The 13,909-nt window shown below is 37.2% G+C and overlaps 1 long non-coding RNA gene across 1 annotated transcript in view; it reads right to left on the reverse strand.

Moving 5' to 3' along the window:
- LOC130458482 (uncharacterized) overlaps positions 1 to 13,909 on the reverse strand; it is a 199,215-nt gene that overhangs the window by 157,015 nt on the left and 28,291 nt on the right. The window contains exon 2 of the long non-coding RNA XR_008917823.1: positions 11,350 to 11,467. This is a non-coding gene — a long non-coding RNA (uncharacterized LOC130458482). The remainder of the gene's footprint in view (positions 1 to 11,349; positions 11,468 to 13,909) is intronic.

A 13,909-nucleotide genomic window follows, 5' to 3' on the forward strand; every position in this document is an offset into this window, starting at 1 on the left:
CAGACATTTACTAGCTGAGCAAGTCACTTAACTCTGTTTGACTCAGTTTTCTCATCAGTAAAATGATACAGAGAAGGAAATGGCAAACCTTTTCCTTTGCCAAGAAAAACCCAAATGGGATCACAAAGAGTCAGATACAATTCAAAAAAGAATGAATAGCAGTACCAGGGTTATTATGATAAAAATAAAATTAGATATCATTTGTAAAGCACTGTGCAAATATTAAAATGTTCTGTGAATGCCAGCTATTTGTTGTTATTTTGCTTGATAAATTTAACTTTCATTCCCTTTCCCCTGGTCAACTGGAATTTGTGACTTTGAGTAGATCCTTTATTGAGACCTGATCAGAATGACAGTCATATAGGAGAGCCAACCAGAAGGGTCCCAGAAGTTACATGGATATCATTGCCTTGGGAAAAGTCTCTCAAGTGCAAAAAGCTAGAGATAGGTCAATTCATTTTACTTGTAATTATAGAGCTGGCAAGTTTTCATCCCAGCCTAGTACTAAGCAAGAGGTAGGACACATTTTCTGGGTGCTTACACAGCACTTCACATATATAATCTAATCTGCTTCTCACAATAGCCCTGTGAGATAGGCAGGAATAAATTGAATAATAACTAAAATTTACATAGTGTTTTGAATTTTACAAAGTGCCTTCCTCACATTAATTCTTTCAAACATGTAGGAGAAAAAAACAACCCATTATCATCCCTATTTTAAAAATAAATAACTGAGTATCAAAGAGGTAACTTTTACTTAACCAAGGATTTACTGAGGGTTTCACACTAAGTCTGAGTGAAAACTCTGACTCAGTACTCAACTGCAAGTCCACTGTTCTTTCTTCCACACCAACATAGGAATAAAATCACTTCCAAGTTTTATAGCTAAGGAAGCCTGGTCTTCTAGAGGTTTAGTGTCTTGTTGGCCTCATAGAATTAAGTGATAGAGAAGAGAATAGAACCCAGGTCTTCTGACTCCAGATTCATTACTCTTTGTACCATGCCATGCTCCCTCTCAGTATGTCATACTGCTCTGAGGAAGCATACAATCTAGTTAGGAAAATATATATACAATAAAACAGTATGATAGAGTTCAAGGCTTCAAAATGGGACATAGGCAGGAAGGGCTAGAGGAAGGCAGTTGGGAAAGGGAAAGGAATTTGTAGAAGAAAAGGTATTTCTGCCCTAAAATGACATGCCTTCAGAAGTAGAAAAGATATTTCATCCAGGCCTCAGATAAAATTGTTATAGAGAACTTCCAGTGAGGAAATTCTCTCCACCAAAGCAATTTGGTAACATTCTGAAATTTACACCTGAGCAGGTCATTGGGACATTGAGAGTTAGGTCCTATAAGGAATGAATCCTAGTATTCCTGTCTCTGAGGCCAGTTTTCTTATTTATGTGTTTCTATATATACATACTGTATATAACATGTACACTTAGAAGACAGACATAGAAAAATAGATAGAAGGTTAGATAATAAGATGATAGATGGCAGGTAAATGATAATTAGCCAGATAAATGATAACTGGGCAGATAGAGGTGATAGAAAGATAGATAGATAGATAGATAGATAGATATATAGATAGATAGATAGATAGATAGATAGATAGATAGATAGATAGATAGATAGATAGATAGATAGTTGGATGGATGAAGGGATAGAAGGATGGATGGGTGGATGGATGGATGGATGGATGGATGGATGGATGGATGGATGGATGAATGGATGGATAGATGGATAGATGGATGGACAGATGGAAGGATGGATGGATCAATGGATGGATGATAGATGATAGATTAGCTAAATATATGGATGATAGGTAAGTAGATAGATGACACATAGATGATAAGATGATAGTAGATAAATGATAATTAGAAAGATGATAGATGGGCAGATGGACAGACAGATAGATGGATAGATAGGCTGATAGACATATGTTTATAAAGGGGATTTCAAGCAAGCCATATAAGAAACCAGTCTCAATTAATTAGCATGTTATAACTTTCCCTAATATTCCCTCTCCCCTTCTGTTGTCACCCTTTAGTCATCCATTTAAATTATTCCTTTACTCTGTGCATTGCCCCTTTGAATCTTTCTAGAGACATCACCAAGTGCTAAGAAATCAGAAGACAAATAGTGAGTATTAGATGCTGAGGGAAACAAGGGGGGGGGGGGATTTTCCTTTTTGGTCCCTCCTCCAAGACTTGAGAGATTGAAGAAAAAAGGGGGGTGAGGGATTGTGAAGGGAGTCAGAGGAGAAAAGTGGTTAAAAACTTAATTTAATATACTACACTAAACATGCTGAAAAATACATTTAGTTCAGAACCTTCAAGACTGGGGACTCGGAAGTAGCATTTAGCTCTAATAGGGTTTCTGCTTCATCAGCTGCAATAATTATCTCCCTTAATTTGCCTTGGACATTCTGGATAATGATCTCCATGTTTGGGGGCCAGGGGGAGGTTCTCTTCTTAAATGAAAACAAAAAGCAAGTGGGATTGCCACATCTCTTTTGTTTGGTTTGTTGTTTGTTTGCTTTGTGATGGTGATGTTTGTTGATGTCACTGTTTTCTCTGGCCCAGGAGGTTGTCTTTGACCTCTGCCCCTGTGTCTGGGTGAGTTACTTGAGGACCATTTCCACTACTGACTATCTACCCTCTTCTTTATAACCTAGTTTGGTTCCTGGCCACTTCCAGGATCCTCTGACTTTGAAAAGAAACCCCAGAGAGGTTGTCTTGAAAATGTGCAAATGTATTGTTAAAAAAAAAGGGGGGGGGGTGGAGGAGAGAAAGAAGAGAAGGAAAAAGACGAGGATCTGTAGATCAAACTACAATGTGTTTATATCTTTTTGATCTCTATTTTTGTCCTTTATTAACCATCCCCTCACCCTGTTTCTCAGAGCTTTAGCTACAGATTCTCAATCACACCCACTGGCAAAGCCAGCCTGCGGGGTGGCTCACAGCAGTGCCCTTCTCGTACCAGCTCAGCAGATGAAAGGCAGATGGAAAATTCCAGGGGTTCTGATCTGAACATTTAAATGATCATTTAGCGTAACACAAATCTGTGAGATATGTATTTTTGGTTTCCTATGCAGAGTAACAGAAAAGACCCAGTGTAAAGGACTTTGGTGAGTGTCATGCATAAAAATGCTTTAAAGGAACTAATGTTAGAGAAGAAAAAAAAGGGGGTGGTATCCTGAAATTGCATCAATATAGATAAATGCATATTTATCAGACCTGTATATTTGTATAGTACTTTATACTTCTTAAAGCACTTTCACACATCATTATCATATGTAACCCTTATATTATATCAGTGACTTAGGCATAGTAGATATAATTTGTCCCATTTGACAGACAAAGAAATTAAATTTTAGACAGATTAAGTAACTTGCCTAATTTCACACAGCTAGTTAGTGGGAGACAAGAAGATAAATTGCTAGTGAAAATACTCTTTATAATCCCTCATCCTAGACAAATCTGACCCATCCTTCAAAGCCCAGTTCAAATAGCAGCTCTTTCATTTAGCCTTTCCTAAGTTGTTTAACCATGACTATTGTAACATTCCAATTTACTAAATCAGTTATACTAGACAACTTACTTTATTTAAACCTTCCAAAAGTATTTATAGAATACCTACTGGTTCAATGTATGTTGACAGGTACAATGGAGTGTACATAGATAAAAACAGGAAGGAGGGTTTCTGCCCTCTAGTAGCTTACAAAGTAGTCATGGGGATAAGGATTTTCAAATAACTACATTGCCATATGCTATGATATATGCAAAATGCCTTAAATATTTATTTTTAAGTGAAGAGGCAAAAGAGACTGCTTCAGATAGTCATGGAAAGTTTCTGGGAAGAAGTGAGATTTAAACCAGGCCTTGAAAATTTGTATTTATTGTTTTGTTTTATTTATTTATTTTTTTGCTTTATTTTAATAGATAAGGATATCTAGAAACAACTAGTTGGTTCAGTGGATAGAGAACTGAAACTTAAAGCAGGAAGACCTGAGTTTAAAAATCAGCTTTAGACATTTACTATATAAATGACAATGAAGAAATCATTTACTGTCTATTTCCTTAATTGTAAGACAGAAATAATAATTGTACCTCTCTTCTAGGGTTGTTTGTGAGGATCAAATAAAATCATATTTGCTTAGTACAGTGCCTGGCATATAATAGGTACTTAATAAATGCTTATTTCCCAACTGCCTCCCTCTCTTCTTTTTCTTCCTAGATCCCTCCCTTATTTCTTCCTTTTCTTCCACTCCTCTCTCCCTTCAATCCTTCCACCCTCTTTCCCTTCCTTCTTCTTCTCTCCCTCCCTCCTATTTTTTCTTCTGTCCCTCTCTCCATCCCTTCTTCCCTCTTTCCTTCTCTCCCTCCTTTCCTCTCTTCCTTCCTTCTTTGATTTCTCCCATCCTTCTTTCTTTTTTCTTTCCTCTTCCTTTCTTTTCTTCCTTCTCTTTTTCTTCCCCTCTTTCTCTTCTTCTTTCCTTTCCTCCTTCCTTCCTTCCAAATAGAGAGATTGCTATGAAAAAAGTATGATAGTGGGAAAGGGCAAAGAATTTCTGGATAGCAGCCAATTATCTAGTTTCTGTCAAACATAAATTAGGTGTGAGGAGAAAGTGAGAGACACTTTTGGAATGGTAGGATGAAATCAGATTTTGAAGGACTATAAATTCCAGGCTACAGTTTTGAACCTCATTTGGAATCAATAGCAAGTTCTAGAAGGCTTTTGAGCAGTAGAGTGGTGTGAAGAAAACACAGATTTAAGAAGATTAAGAATATATATCAGCACAGGGAGAAACAGAAAGGAGAAAAGAAAAAAAAGATGAATTATAACAGGTCAATAAGCTTCAGATTTAGTATTTGGGAACCAGAAGCATAATTGTGTCATGAACAGACAACAGAATCAGTCAGAAAGAACTATTTGAAAAGGATTATTTGCTTCCTAATTCTGATTATAATTATTTTAAGTGTCTCTCCTATAGATATGTCTTATGGATAGGCTTTATGCCTTACAATCAATAACATAAGGCCTTAAATCTAGCACAGTGCCTTACACATAGTAAGCTTTTAGTATATGTTTGTTTACTTAGACTTAATTTTATACTCAGAACCCAATAAAATTTTTGAAACTGGTTAATTGATGGAAAAAAAATAAGGGCTGATGAGAGTGGGGGAGAAGTATAGTCATGGGGAAAAGGACTTCATAAAGGGACTTCAGGGGTGTTAAACCTCATTAAATTGGCAAAATTAAAAACATGATGACTAACAGTATGGAAAGAAGTGTGACATTTCAGCAAAGCAGCAATACCAAAGCACAGTCGTGGTGTAATTAAAAATAGGTCATTCTCCTTCCCTTCCATGCCTCTGCACTCTGGTGTGTGGGAAGGCATTAATGTGAAAAATAAAACCAAACACCCTCAACTTTTACTGTAGTAACAAACCATGGACAGTTTCTGAACTCACTATTATGAAGAAGTCCAGGCCCTCGGCATAGGTCGTCAGCAATATTGCTCATTAGGGCAGTACATTAATTCACTCCACTCCCTCAGTCTCTGTCAGAGACAATTCCAATTTATTCAAAAGTTACTTGCTTTGGAGTAAGTCATCATCCTATCAGGATCTGAAGTATGTCTCCCCTTGGGGACCATATGACCATTTAATTTAATTTAATTTAGGAAAAAAAACTGAATCAAATCTTGTTTTATTCCCCCCAGGGAAAACATGCTTCTTCACGAATGAAGTATTCCCATCCAAAAAGGCTCGGAAGTCATACATCCTGGCAGGAAGTTCATTTGCATACATCCTCTTTTCTTCCATCGACACTTGAAACTGAGTTTTATATTTATCCTGAAACTAAATGCTCCTCATTAACCATCAACTGCACCAACGGGTGAAAAGAACTTCTGTCAGCCTTGTTCCTAACAAGCTCACCTAGGAAATAGTAAGGGAACAGTGAGAATATGGACCCAAGTGAACCTAAGTACTAGACATAACCAATCAAATCTTGGACCTGAAAGCTGTTCATTTTTAAAATACCATGAAATACCCAGGTACCCAGGATTTGACATGTACTGGCTAGGTGACCCTGGACAAGTCAGTTGATGTCTTAACTAGATTCAGATAATTAATTGTTAAGAATCTAAATTACAGTGCAGTGGCTGATATAATTTGGAAGAAGCAGTTACTTCAAAGGAAACTACCTAGATAAATCATTGGTCAGAACCAAAAATAGAAACAAAAAATCAATACTTCAAGCAACTATGTATGAGTTAGGGGCTATGGGGTTATGTACAATCAAGAAGCTTATAGTCTAGTTAAGGAGAGGAATTCCAACACTTCACAGTGCCTAGTACATGGTAGGTGCTTAATAAATGGTTATGGATTGATATTCTTTCTGGAGAAAGAAGTAAGGAAAAATATTTGGAAGTGAGCAAAAATATTTGCATAGCCATGCAAAGTATACTGACAATAACAAAGCAACAACCCTATGCACTAGGCATTCAGAAATGAGAGGAAATGGTCAAGGAAAACTTCCCAGAAAAGGTGGAGTTTGAGTTGGGCTGTGAAAGATGAATGCTGAGAGAGATCATTTGATATAGGAAAATATTCCAGTAGAGTCTTAAGACAGGAAAAACACAAAGCTTGTTTTTAGAGAAAGAACTTATGGCTGGATTGATTCATTGGTCCATGAGTTCATGATTCATTGAGAACCCTTGGGCTCTGGTGAAATATCCTAAATTAGGTCTTCTGAGCATAGGGAGGCAGAATAGGTTAGAAAAAAAGAGCACTTCTTTGAAATCCTGACTGCTACTGGTCAGCTGTGTCACTGGAAATGAGCCATTTAAGTTTTCAAAGCTTTATTTCATTTTTTTAAATGAAGGAATTGAACTATACAATTTCTCTGTTTCACAAACTTGGAGTCATCCTTTGCCCTTTACTTTCCCTCAAACCCATCCCCACTTCCAATCAATTAACAAATCTTGGCAACCCTTACCCAGACTCTAGACATTGGCTGTTTCCCATTATTGGAATGCTATCCCTACTTATTTCCTCCAGACTTCTTTGGTTTCCTCAAGTCTGTACTAAAATCTCATCTTCTACAACTTTTTCTGATTACCTTTAATGTTGCTGGTACTTTATTATATCATTTTATTCTTTATATATCTTTGTTTGTTGTTTCCCCCAATAAACAGTTGGAGATTGTCTTTTACCTTTCTTTATGTTATTGGCACTTTGCAGTGTCCAGCACACAGTAGATCCTTAACCTATGCTTAGTGCCTGACTGATGGACGCCATCAAAATAGAACAAGAAATCAAAATTTTGTGGGACTCTCAAACTCATTGGTTATGAGAGAGGCAGATGGCAATCTGTCCTCATTCACCATTCAATTACATCAAACAACAAGCAAGTAATAAGCACCTACTATATGCCGGTTATTTTGCTCCGCACTGGTAATATAATGCCAAAAAAAAAAACCTGCCTTCACAGAACATTCAATCGATTACACATTCCTAGCTTCTTCGTTGACAAAGAAGGAAGGAGTAGGGCCAGGAAAACACATGGCCAGATGCTCTTTCAGTTTCATTCCTGCTCTAAATCCTATGATCCTATGAATAGTTATAGTACAAAATATAGTGGCTGGGTAGTCTCCAGCTCTATTGAAGGCAGATCAGCAGGAAATAAGCAGGCAGTGCAGCAGGAAGGATTTAGGTGATCTGAAGAAATAACTTTGTTGACAGTGGAGGTTATTAAGTGGTAGGACAAGTTATCAAGGGAGGTTGTGGAATGATGAGAAACTCCCTTATGTCTTCAGTGGTTTAGTATACAGGAATCCATCATCATAAGCAAGTACAATATACCAAAATTTGCTATAACAAAATGTATAAAGTCGCGAACACATTTGTTACACAGTGTCCAAGCCTTAATAGTCATTCATTTTTTATGTCCCTGTTACATGATCTTGCTTCTGGAAAGAACACCACCATATTGCCTCTAGAGGCCAGCCCTGGCTTGCTCTGATACAGCACAGGCTAAAGATACTAGTCAGAAGAGCAGCCATAGCTTTCCCCATTTGGGGGTGTTAGGGATGAAGCAATTTTTTTCCTTTAAGAGAAAAACAAGTTTATTGCAGTTACGTAAAGGGATGATGCTGATGGGAATTAATAATGCTCAATGAATCCCAAGATGTTAGACTTCTATAAAGCTGGGCATTTCATAGGAACAGATAACCTTCTTGCTTTTCAACCCTTCCTTATCAGATCTAGCAATTTCCATTTAGGCCATTAAGGGAACTCTATCTTTTCTGATCTTCTACAGAAGTTTATTTTGAAATTTTAAAATGGAAATCAAAAAGATTGATTAGATAAGTTTCATTTAATATAAAACATTACATGATTACATGAATTTTAGATGGCATGGCAGAAATCTTTTGAAGATGTCAATAGTCAGAGACAAAGCATCTTATCATGTGACACAGAGAGACCACATTCATATAGTTTCCATATTTAGACGATAAGGCAATATGGTATTGTGGCTAGTGAGATAGCCTCAAAGCTAGTAAAATTTTGGTTGAAAACCTACCTCCCTGCACTAGGTAGTTCTCTTAGACTCTACACTGAAGCAAGATGCATACTTGGAAAGGGTGTTTCCTAACCAAGGAATTCCCTATACAAATGAAACCAGTTCTAGTTCCTCTCATTATAGTTTAGTCTAGAGTCTAGGTCAAGGGATGTAAAGGCTCCATTTCTTTTCTTTATTGTAAGTTTCTTGAGGAAGGTTATTACTTTGATATATGCTATGAAAACTATGTTGGAGGAGAAACAGGTAGAAGAAATTGAAGATATCATGACAGGAGTGAGGGAATATTTGGTAGAGATCTAACCTCTATCTTTAAACTAATTTAGGTAGCCTGTTTAGTATATATGAGACTAGTTATACATTCTATAATTAGGACATAAGTAGGACCAATAAGGAGAAATTATAGGGTGGCATATTCTGATTAAAGAAAGAACTTCCTAGGGATGATTATAATCATCCCAAAATGTATCAAATTCTCTCAAAAGGAAGTAAATAGTAGTAGCTAGAAATATTCAAAGATTATCTAAATTACCATATCTCAGAGGAGCAAAGAAGATAAAAATATTGTGAGGAAGGTTTCACTGGATGGTCCCTAACACCATTTAAGATTCTGTGAATAATTATTTACACATTTCTAGAGATTTTTCATGTGCATACTCTTTTCTCACACGTTATTACATCAATTGCTTTTGATCCTTTGTATCAAAGATGACCAATGACATAACAGGGTGATGTTTTGACTTGAGAGTGAATTGGATTTAAGTGAGGCAGAGTTGCACAAAGTCATTAGCCTCACTTTCTCTTCCAAGAATTTTTGAAGTCCAGTGATGAGGCAAAAGCCAAGTGACTGGTGATGACCTGTGATGCAGTGGATGACACTAGCATATTCCACATCTAAACAAGCTCTAAGCACTCCAACAGATTCTGCTTTGTCCCTTTCATGATCATTGAAACAAATTCTTCTCATTGGCCCATTCCACCAGGGTAAGTTTTCACATGCCCGTGATAGACATCCTTCAACCTCACTGAGGGGATTGAAGCCTATCAGTTACCCTCAACCTGTTTTAGCCCATCTGCCAAGATGGTTTTACCCCCATGGATCCACAAGAGAACTTAGTTGACAGGTGGATGCCAAAGGTAGAGGAATAGTTCTAAAAAGAGCTTGGGAAGCCCTCATACCAGAGTACCAGAAGTGCTAGTCCATTCTGAACAGCCTATACATCCCCTTACAATAAATAAGGTATCAAGTTGGTAAAGTGGATAGAGCCCTGGACTTGGAATCAAGAAGACTCATCTTAATGAGTTTGAATATGGCCTCAGTTTTCTTATCTGTCAAATGGGGACAATAGTAGCATCTACCTGCCAGTGTGGTTGTGAGGATAAAATGGAATAACTGATTTCAAATCTGGTCTTGAACACTTGCTATCTGTATGACCCTTGATATAATTTTTAACCTCTCTCAGCTTCAAGTTTTTTTTTTAATTTAGAAAATGGTGATAACAATAGCAGCTACCTTCTGGGGGATGGATAAAATGAGATAATAGTTGTAAAGTGCTTTATAAATCTTACAACTATATGTAAATGCTAGCTATTATTGTTATTACCAACAATACTTTCCATAAGGTAAGGTGAGTACTAGAAAAGGCCATTATAATATCTACATCTATAATGGATGGAAAAAAAATCTGTGGGTTCCATGATGCTTTGCTTTGCCTCCTCTGCTACTGCTGCTTTTATTGTTACTAACATCTGGTTACAACTGGCTGCCATTGTGGTAGGATCTGATGTCCTTAGCCCTTCTAGCAAGTTTACCTCATCTCTCAGATAAGAATAGAAGGAGAGAGAATGGGCAGAAGGTGAAATAGTAGCAACTGCCCCCAAAGCCATTGACTTGCAGCTGGGGCTTTGAGGGGGGTCTTTTTTTAACAGTATGGAAAGAATAAAGGGGGTACATATGTGTGCTTCACGGGTACAGAAAGACAACCAAATGGCTGTGCCATTATGATCAACCCCATTGTGTTTATATGAATGCACATTACCATTACCCACCAGGATGCTGATAATAGTACCACCAAAGCTTCGCTCCCAAATTCATTGAACATTTTTTTTTCCTGTATGTCATGCTCCTTTGAAAATAGCTCAGGCACAGGCTTGGAAAGTATCAATGTCCTTTTGGAACATCTCTCCTCAAAGAGGAACTGTATCTGGAATGCACTATATGCAATGATCACTGTGAAATGCTTAGAACAGTCCTTGAGGGCTAAAGAGGGATTTTTTTTTTAGATCTGGAGGTTGGTAAGGGGTTAGCTGCGAGCTCTCTCTCTCTCTCTCTCTCTCTCTCTCTCTCTCTCTCTCTCTCTCTCTCTCTCTCTCTCTCTCTACCTTTATGTTAAAGCTTACAAGAGCAGATAAAGAGCAGAAGGATTTAATTATGTGGAAATGGAAGTCAATGAAAAGTCCTTAGGAGTGTAATTAGTAGTAGATGTAGATATGTGCACAGTGTATCTGTGAGCTTTATTGGTGTGCGAAGAAAAGTTGCAGGGGCATCATTTTTTGAGAACTCTAGGCTGAATTCTCTTGTAAATAGAGTGACCTGTTGAGCTCTGAAAGCCCTTCTGGGTTATAGGAACTAAGTAAATATTTGTCGAATGAGTGGATGGATGATTTGAGAGATACCCAAAGCAATGTGCTTTCATGCAGATTCAAAACAGTAAAGGAACAATCTCCTTTTCATCAACAGATTTCTACTGAACACTTACCCTGTACCAGATCTGGTATGAAATCCTGGGAGTGATGAGAAAGAAGAAAATGAGCAAGGTTCTCAGGATCAGTCTTGGAGCACTCAAAGGAGCCACATCCTCCTTTGTCCGTAGGCAACTATGGTGAGAGGGCAAGAGGCCATAGTTACTCAGTGGATTACACATTGTTTTTGAATAGTAGACATTGGGCAGCTCTTTTGTTCTCATGTAGTTTAATAGGTCCAAAATAAGGGCTCCACAAACTTTAAGTAGCATGACATTGATCTTGATTCCCTGACTATGCTCTGGGGTAAATATTGCATTAACAAAATTTCCCTTACTTCCTATGCACTTTGTGGATCTAGCAGGCCAGAGTACTTATGTGGTGAATGCTCATGGTTCAGAATGAAAATAATCTTAGGATGAATGAGCCAATTATCTCTATAAAATTGGGAATATCAGGAAAATCTGAAGTGGTGGTTTGTCACTTTTCCAGTCCTCAGCATCAGCTGTTTCTATATAGAGACACCTAGCAAAAAATCAAAGTTGCTCCTGTTTCATCTGTTCAATCATTCACAGAGGGCTTTACCCCTGGCTTTGAAAGCACATAGGCTATGGATATGTAACTTTGTATAAAATAGGACCAAACTCAAGTGCCCAACCATTTAAGACTAAAACAAATAAAAGTATCCAACTGCCTTTTCATCAGACAAGAATAAAATAATCAAATTCTTCTTTTTTTCCCATCATTTCTAGGAACAGTCATTATGGAAAGATGCTTGAATGAAGTTGGGATGGGGTGAGGGGGAGAGAATGAAGGTATGCTCAGTTTTGAGATCAGACCTGGAGCAGTAGTGCCAGGATTGACTGATGAATGAACCAACCCTTGCCTCAGTCTTCTATTTAGAATATAGCTGGAGATCATGTTCCATCCCATCTGACCACTTACCAGGATGCGCAGGACTAGCCCTGGGGTATTGTTTCATCTGTCTTGCAATGTCATATCACAATAACTTCTCTTTACTTACTGCTGGTGGACACCAAATATAGATGATTAGTCCTTAAAGGGGTTCAGCAATCTCTAACACCAGAACACCACAGGTGTTAGTGTACTCTGAATAATAAAAAATTAATGGAGGCAGCTGGGTAGCTCAGTGCATTGAGGGCCAGGCCTAGAGATGGGAGGTCTTAGGTTAAAATCTGACCTCAGATACTTCCTTGCTGTGTGACCCTGGGCAAGTCACTTAACCCCCATTGCCTAGCCCTTACCACTTTTCTACCTTGGAACCATTACTAAGTATTGATTCTAAGATTCTAAGGGTTTAAATTTTTTTTTAATTAATATTGTTTTTGTGGTACTAGATTACCCCGAACAATATATTGTAATCATAATCTCTGAGATGGCCTAAACAAGAGTTTTCTTCCCTGGTCACCACAACCAATATCCTAATAGAATGTAAGGTTCTGGAGGACAGAAATAGTTTAGTTTTCATATTTTTATCTCTAACATATATAGCAGTCCCTGGGAAATGGTAGGAGCTTCATTCATATAGTTGATGGCTAAATTAATTGAAGTGCTTCTGAAAATATAGGTATGTTCACTGCACCTAAAAAAAAAAACTGGTTTATTCATGTTTAATCACAGTTTCAAATTTAACACTTTATTTATCTTAAATCATTGGCATCTTATCTCGTGGAGTGAAGGATATAAACCACATTATAATTAAACTGTAAGTTATTTTTAGTATAATCTAACTACTGTATAATAAACTGGATTTATAATAGAGTGTTAGTAGGTCATTTGAATGTCTATTTTCTACCTCCACTTAAAGAAAGAAGAGCTTGTTTGAAAGAGTAAGTCACTTGGGATTTTTGGTTTGCATTGCAATTGAACTGAACTGATGTTGTTGAGACATCTATTGTCAATAAAACCTGCCTTAGGTACTTTTATACAATGTTCTTTTACCGCATCACTAACTAGACTTGAACAAACTTCAATACTTGAGCAGGGTAAAGTTTATAATTTAGTGATCCACATTTTATTCTTATCACATTTACTCTTTTGCTTGATTTAAATGATAATGGGGAAATTTATGCATAAATGTCATAAACTGTCTTTAAAAAAATTCAACCATAGTATAACAGAATGAAAACAACACTGAATTTCAAATCTGAAAACTAAGATTCAACTCCTAGCTAAGTTATTGTAGAAACATTTGTGTATCTGAGTTGCTCAGCTAGAAAATGAGGGACGTGGACCAGATCAGACATTCTTAACATTTTTTGACATCATAGACTCAGAAGTGTAATGAAACAGTATATGTTGCAAACTGTAAAGTGCAAATAAATACTTGTTGCTGTGGTTTTTGTTGTTGGACTACAGTCACCAGGCCATGGTAATGACTTCATCCTCTGAGCCTTCTACTTCACTTCTGCTGACCTCCAGCAATGCTGATAGTCCATTAAAGTAATGTTCTGGTGAGTGTGGTGACAACTGAACTCACCAGAAAAAGAAAATGTATACACCCTTATTAAAGTTTATTTTGAATCATTGACATTTCTTAATTCTTAAGTCAATAAG

The sequence above is a fragment of the Monodelphis domestica genome, chromosome 3, assembly GCF_027887165.1.
Source record: "Monodelphis domestica isolate mMonDom1 chromosome 3, mMonDom1.pri, whole genome shotgun sequence".
Lineage (NCBI taxonomy): Eukaryota > Metazoa > Chordata > Mammalia > Didelphimorphia > Didelphidae > Monodelphis > Monodelphis domestica.